Source organism: Silene latifolia, chromosome Y, assembly GCF_048544455.1.
Source record: "Silene latifolia isolate original U9 population chromosome Y, ASM4854445v1, whole genome shotgun sequence".
In the NCBI taxonomy this organism is placed as follows: Eukaryota; Viridiplantae; Streptophyta; class Magnoliopsida; order Caryophyllales; family Caryophyllaceae; genus Silene; species Silene latifolia.
This window is the reverse complement of record NC_133538.1, coordinates 104,116,435-104,124,488: the sequence shown is the minus strand read 5'-3', so window position 1 is coordinate 104,124,488 and position 8,054 is coordinate 104,116,435. Positions and strand designations below refer to the sequence as shown.

The 8,054-nt window shown below is 39.3% G+C and overlaps 1 non-coding gene across 1 annotated transcript; it reads left to right on the top strand.

The window, feature by feature from the left end:
* The first annotated feature begins 6,174 nt into the window (after positions 1 to 6,174).
* LOC141634746 (small nucleolar RNA R71) lies at positions 6,175 to 6,281 on the top strand. The gene has a single exon (XR_012539470.1). It is a non-coding gene; the product is annotated as a small nucleolar RNA R71 (small nucleolar RNA).
* The last annotated feature ends 1,773 nt before the right edge of the window (positions 6,282 to 8,054 follow it).

Genomic DNA, 8,054 nt, shown 5'->3' with positions numbered 1-8,054 from the left:
ATTTCCAACAAGAAACACTGGAGTATCGCGGAATTCCCCCTCTTGCCTAGACAAGAAGAAGGGTCGTCCCCTCTCTACCATGTACAAAAATGGATACGATGGATAAAGGGATCAATAGATATTTGAGTTTTACTTTGGGAGTTTGCTTTTGTTTTTGTTTTCTCCCCAATTTCTTGTGGCATTTGACATTTGAGAACACTTTCTTGCCATTTCTTTTTGATTTTTGGCATTTCAACACTTGACAACTTTCAACTTTTCTTTGCATTTCTTTTGAACATTTTCAAAGTCACTCCATATGTAGTGAGGGTGGCTTATATTTGAAGCTTTAGGAGTTCTATTTTTGCTCCTCTTTTCATTTGATGCATTTTTTTGGGAACTTTCTTTCACTTTTCATTTCATTGAACTCAAATTGATTTCTTTTTGTGCCCATTCCATTTGATGACAAAAATATGGTAGAACATGGATGATGGATGGATGCATGGATGCATGGTTTCAAGGGCCGCCTTGGAATAAACGGTAGCCAAGGAGTTATCACCCCACAAGGTACTCTTGACTAGGCCTTAATCCATGGGTCAAAGGATACTAGCATGACACATCCTAGGGTGTTTTACAAGTATTCTAACAAGCAAAGTCTTAAGAAGAAAAAAAATACCTACTAGGGCCTATGTACACTTGTCAAGCTTCCCAAGTAGACGGTTTCGCAAAATTTTCTAACATGCAACTATATGCCATGATGCAACTAGCATATAAACATCCTAATGCAAATGATTCTACCAACTAATATGATATATACACTAAATGCAAGTCCTAAGTTCACATTGTTGTACAGCATCAATCAAAATAAAGCCACATAGTCATTAACATAAAGAGGAAAAAGGAGATTGGAAAGATCATACCATGCGGTCTTCAATATCCTCATGTCTCGGATGTGGCGTAGTCGATCAATGTGAACAAGGGTAAAACAAACACAATATATACAACAATATATACACGACTACACTACAAAGGAAATGAACTTGTTTTTGGTTTTTCAAATTTTTTTTGGATTTTTATGGTTTTTTCGAAATTTTTCAATTTTTTTGGATTTTTGAATAAAAGTTAAGTTAGAATTCCCCATCCCCACACTAATATGGACATTGTCCTCAATGGCCAAAATGATGGGAAATCATGCAAGCATGATGCATGAATTCTACACTAAATGCAAGCTACACTAATCTACACTACATGATGCATGGGTTTTTGTTTATGACGGAGAGCGTAATTTAGATTACCTCCCGTTGTGTATGCATGTACTTCCCCAAACCGAGTTAGACATTATTTCTAATGTCCTAAGGATGGGTGTAGTTCATGCACACACGATGCAATGCATGAAACTAAATTTGTCATTTTGGATTTTCAAAAGTGGGAACAATAAAATAAGAACACCTCAATGGGGCCGAGGTGTTAGTCCTCTATGTTGCTAGGACTACTCCAATCATGATCAAGGTAAAGTAAATAAAACAAAGAAGTAAACAAACCTCAAGAGGGTAGGAGCCTCCAAAGCTTGTTAGTCTTCCATCATATCATCATTATCATCATCTTCCTCAATAGAAGTGGACTCATCACCACTTCCCTCTTCACTTTCTTGTTCACTTTGTTCATCATCCTCTTCTTCTTCTTCACTAGCCTCTTCATCAATGCTATCAACAACCGCATCACCGACAACCTCATCGTCACCCGGAATCTCACTCCTAGATGCACTCGGAAAGAAGACTTCCCTATCCGCCCAACTAGGCAAAGGACATTAAGGATCAAGTAGTCCTTGCCTAGCTAAATGAAGGAGGGGTGGATATTGGGCTAAGTAAGAATCTTCCCGATCCTTAAAAGTTTGCTTGCGCATCTCTTGCATGAGTAGAGTCATATAATCTTTGCTTGCTTCAACACCTTTGGGTTTGAACTCTTGATACTTGAAAGGATAGGGTGGTGTGACAATGGAAGAGGAGGGCATTTCAATTTCACCCCTTTGTCGTCGGATGATGTATTCGGCTTCTTTTGAGAGGGGAAGGAGGTAGTTGGTCCGATGGACACTCAAACGACAAATCTTAGAAGGCAAAGTAAAAGATCTAGCCTCACTAGTGAGCCACCCATATTTGGTGTCAAAAGGGTTATGAGAGACCCACTTGTACTTGTTAATCATAGCATCCAAATCGATTAGATGACCACCCTTTTTCGCCACATACTTGCTATCCTTGTTGAAATTCGGATCAAAGTACTTCGCCAAAAGAGTAACTAGACCTCCATTCACAATAACGGTAGTGTCTTGCTTCCCACAATCAACATTTAGCCATATATCCACCAAAAGCCTTAGAGAATTGAAAGGCTTGGTGAATTCCCTTCCAATATATAAGGCCGACTCAAGCAGAACAAAATCGAGCTTGGTAAAGTGGTTGGTGTCTTTTCTTGCAATGATGGTATTCCCTATGACCTTGTGCCACCATTCTTGAAATAACTAGGTGAATCACTAAGACCCAAAGCTTTACCCATTTCCTCAAAGGTGATGCGCCTACAAACATTAGCAAGGCGGAACTCGATGTTTTCCATAGTCTCAACCTTTGTAACTTTCAAAGAACTCAAGAATTCTAAGGTAAGGGAGGGGTAACTCAATTCTTTTCTTGCAAACAATTTGCCCAACCCCATGGCTTCAAAGAAGGCTCTAGTTTACTCAAGGACACCCAACTTATCTAAGGCATCTTCACAAATAAACTTGGTGGATAGAAAGGATTTTCTAGCATACTTGGCAAAAGTTTCCCTATGGGACTAAGAGATGAAAATTACCTCCGGATAGTTCGAAAGTTGAGCAATTTCCGGAGTATTTGATGTTGTTGCTTCCAAGGGAGGTTTTTGTTGTTGCACTTCCAAGTTTGAAATAGCTACCACCATAGCTAATGAGGCTTTCTTTGCTTGAAGACTCTTTTGTCTTGCTAAGAGTGCCTTTGCCTTTGGTACCTTTGTTGCTCCTTTTGTCCTTGCCATTGATGCTTGAACCAAGAAAAGAGTGAAAATCTTCAATTTCCAAGTATACCCAAATCGATTTTAAGATGAAAGGCTTTGCCTTTATGAATTCAAAAATCGACTCAAAGGTTGAAGATTTTGGTGCTTGGTTTGATTTTTGTTGAAAGAGGAGTGATTAATTGTTGTTAAAAGGATGATTTGATTTGATTTTGATGAATGAGATTGAGGAAATCTTGTTTTGGTGATGGAGAGGATGAGGGTTTTGAGTTTTGGGGTTTATGGGTAGTATTTTTAATGAAGAAATGAAGAAATGAATGTGGGAGGGGGTTTATAAAAGACCCAAAAAATTTGAATTGTCGGGGGAAGCCGGGCGGCTTTCCTTCGAGACGCCCGGATTCTGTCTGTTATGGGTTGAGAATTCTCGCCTAAAGACGGGCGTCTTTCAGCAAAGACGCTCGAATTGTTCAGCTGCGGGACGGGCGTCTTTCACTGAAGACGGGCGGATTCCTTTCCAGTGAAATTTCTTGTTTTTCTCAACCAAAAAGACGGGCGTCTTTTCTTGTAGGACGGGCGTCTTTTTGAGGACGGGCGAATTCTTTTGCAGGACGCCCGGATTTGTTAACAGTCCCAAAATTTCAAAAATTCAGCTCATGAAGACGGGCGGATTTTGATCAAGACGCCCGGGTTGCATGAAGACGGGCGGATTCTCTTGAAAACGCTCTGATTCTGCCCCTTTTACCCGGATTCAGTTCCATCCGTGTACTTGCATATCCCGTGTCATTTTTCATTCTTCAAAATCTCGTGTTCTTCATTGTGGGGGCACTACTAAGGCATGGATAGCCTAGGCAATTGCTATCCCCACACTAAGCTAAAGCACTACACATCAACTGAAATCATTAGTCCCTCCCTCACTTCTCTCAAAAATGATAATTATCCTTACCAAGGTATAAAAATCCAAAAATGACAAAAATGCGATATAAGAATCAAAATGCGAGTTAGGGAGTTAGAAATATTTAAAAATGGTGGTTTAGGGAGGACTCCACCAAACTCTCATCCTTAGTGAGATGTCATGGGGGCATGTCCAAGGTGTTGTTGATGTTGCTCAACACCTTGAAGAAGTAATCAAAAGCTTGTTCATTATCGTGATAAGGATCTTCAATAGATCTTTGCCCTTGTTGTCGTTCTTGATCGATAGCATTACCAATATAGGGATTGAAAATCCCTTCAAACTCATCGTCCCAAAGACCACAAACTTCATCTACTTGATCACTAAAGATCTCTTGAGTTGATGGAGACAACTCTCCCACTTTCTTGTCTTGGCCAATGAGGCCATCCTCTTCATTTCTTGACTTTGGTGAGCTTTTCAAGCTCTCTTTGTTACAATTCGCTTGCTCTTTGAATGGAGCATCTTCAATTTTCTTCTTCCATTGAAGTTCCGACTTCTTCCTATCATCCTTCCGGCTATAATGATCAATCATAAAACATGGTTCATGAAAATGGGGAGCTCTCATAGTTTTGTCAAGATTGAAAGTTATGCTCTCATCTCCCACTTCTAGATTGAGCTCTCCATGTTTTACATCAATCACCGCACCCGCGGTGTATAAGAAAGGTCTTCCTAGAATGATTAGAATGTTGGAGTCTTCTTCCATGTCAACAATGACAAAGTCCACCGGGATGAAAAATTTCCCAATTCGTACGGGAACATCTTCCTATATCCCTAATGGTGTCTTCGTCGATCTATCGGCCATTTGGAGTGTGATATTGGTGCATTTTAGCTCTCCCATCCCCAACCTTTTACTCACCGAGTACGGCATAACACTCACACTAGCCCGTAGATCACATAAGGCTTTGTTGGTCGTGGTGTCGCCAATAGTACATGGTATTGAGAAGCTTCCCGGATCTTTGAGTTTTGGAGGTGAACTCCGTTGAAGTATTGAACTACTCACCTTAGTGAAGGCGATAGTCTCAAGCTTCCGGATCGACTTCTTCTTTGTGAGGATGTCTTTCATGTATTTCGCATAGGCCGGCTCGTGATTGATTAATTCCGTGAAAGGAATTGAGACTTCCAAATTCTTCACAATTTCCATAAATTTTCCAAGTTGGTCATCAAATTTGGGCTTGGCTTGACGACTTGGAAACGGAAGTCTAATCACAATGGGCTCCTTCTCCTTGAACTTGTCTTCATTTTTCTTTGAAATTTCTTCTTTTGATGGTTCTCCATCCTTGGAGTTTTGCACAATTTCTTCTTTGTCACTAGCTTCCACAACTTCATCCTCAACTTGCTTCTTCGGTGCTTTATACCTTGTACCACTTCTCAAGTGAATAGCACTAACCGTTTCATGTCTTGGGGGATTACTTTGAGGTGGTAATTGCCCCTTTTGTCTTTGTGAGCTTGAAGATGCTAGTTGAGTCAATTGGGTTTCCAACATTTTGGTGTGAGCTAGGATGTTGTTGATGGACGTTTCCTTTGCTTGACTATCTTCTTGCATTTGAGTGAAAAACTCTTGTTGATTCTTTTGCATTTGAAGGATCGCTTTTTGAACATCAAAACCTTGGTCATTTTGTTGATTGTATGGAGATTGATTTTGGTAACCTTGGTTTTGGTTGTAAAAGGGTCTTTGATTTTGGTTTCTCATGGGAGGTGGGGTGTATGTTGTTTGAGGGTGTTGAACATTTTGGCTTTTGTATGAGAGATTTGGATGGAATTTGGTGTTTTCGTTGTAATAGTTGGAATAAGGGGTACCACTCTTGTATGCTTGGAAAGCATTCACTTGTTCATTTGTTCCCCTACATTCACTTTGGTCATGTCCCAAAGTTCCACAATTCTCACATATCCCACTTGGGATTGATGAAGATGCCGTCATGGCATTACCATGATGCTTTGGTGATTTTGAGGCTTCTTCAAGTCTAGCCATAGCTTTTTCAAACTTCAAATTGATGGTATGAATGTGAGCACTAAGTTGAGCACCCAATTGAGTAATGAAGTCCACTTCTTGCTTTCCTCCTCTAGTAGCCTTGCGAGGTCTACTATATTGTGAGTTATGGACCGCCATTTCCTCAATTTTGTTCCAAGTTTGATTGTCATCAACTTCGGTGAACATTCCATTTGATCCCATGTTGAGAATGTTCCTTAAATCTTCATATAGACCGTTCCAAAATTGTTGTACCAAGAACCACTCGCTAAGTCCATGGTGAGGACATGAGCGACAAATTCCTTTGAATCGCTCCCAAGCTTCATACAAAGATTCTTCATCCCTTTGCTTAAAACCCGTCATTTGAGCTCTTAGCATGTTAGTCTTTTCCGGTGGATAGAACTTTTTGTAGAAAGCTAGAGCCAACTTCTTCCAAGAATCAATTCTGAGAGTAGCCTTATCAAGGCCTTTCAACCATTGTTTCGCGGTGCCAATTAGAGAAAAAGGAAATAAGACCCATCGAATTTGGTCTTGAGTTACACCGGTTTGAGAAATCGCATCACAATAGTCACAAAAGGTCTCCATATGAGAGTGAGGGTCTTCACTAGGCATCCCCCAAAATTGGCTTCCTTCGAGTAATTGGATAAATGCGGATTTGACAATAAAATTTCCGGTTAGATGTTGTGGTGTGGGAGTACCATTGGGTAGGTTCTCCTCGGTGGGTACAGAATGTGATGAAAACTGAGGCATTGTGGGTTGATTTTGTGTTGGGTTCTCCTCACCTTCTCTTGCAAAAGGGTTGATGAACTCAATAGTTGGTTGAATATCTACAACCTCACCAATACCTCTCAAAGTTCTCCTAGCAAGTCTTCTATTGGTTGTCAAAGTTCTTTCAATTTCGTGATCAAAAGGTAACAAGTCACCTTGTGACCTTCTAGACATGCAAAATATCAAACAACTTGAAAAAAATTAGAACAAACCTTGAGAAGTTTTACTTCCCCAAGGTAAAGAAAGACACAACTAATAACAATATAAGAAAATCTAAATCAAGTTAACACCGTCCCCGGCAACGGCGCCATTTTTGGCCGGACTATATCTTTTCGGTTACTTGTCGTTAGGAGCACCTAGACCAAAACACAATTTATAACTTCACCAACAACTCTACAATTAGTAAAGAGGCAACTAAAGGTCGGATCTCAAGGGACGGGAATTGAGATGAGATTTCTATTGCAATTAGCGGTGTCTTAGGGGTGTCATAATTGGGGTTGATGTAGAAGGTCACTAAACTAAATAGAAATGAAAGTAAACAAGCAAGATGAATTAAAAGGGTTGTAAACAATTGATAAAAAGCACTAGGGTATCATGGGGTCATAGGGGATTCATGGGAATTGATCATACAAACATGTTCTCAAATTATAAGCAAGCAATTATAGTTGTGATGGATTGAGTTGGTTTATATCTTACAATCCTAGGAAATATTGGGTCCCGGAGCCGAATCGATTAGATTGTACAACACCTACAAGTCGACTTAATCTTCCCTACTCAACAACACGCATGGTCTAATGAGACTCGAGTTGGTTTATGTCTTACAAGTCTCATTGAAAAGATAGTTGATGGGTAAAAAATGCAAGAATTCATAGGCTCACATTTCATCAATCATAACATGTGCATGAGTTGAGATCATAACAAGCAAGCAAATAAACCATGAAAGCATATTAATTTAAGCATGAATCATTCCCCATTTTGGTTTCCCCTAATTACCCATTAACCCTAGCTAAGTGACTACTCACTCATTATTATGTTGAACATGCTAGCAAGGTTGTCAATCATACCAACAAAGTGAAACATGATGAATAAATGAAAGTAATTAACAATAATTAAAAAGGAATTAAGAGAATTATACCTACTAATAATTCCAATAATAAAGCAAAGAATAAAAGAAGTACTTGATGCTTGATTGAGAGGTTGTCAATCTCCCAATAATAACCCAAATAATCTTCAATTACCCAAAATAAAGGATGAACAAGAGAGAGAGAGATTAAGGAAATAAAACTTGTATTAAAACTTGATTAATTGTTGATTACAAGATTAAAGAGAGATTTGATTGATATTAACTACACTAAAGATTTCTAAGAAGAACATGCTCTTCTA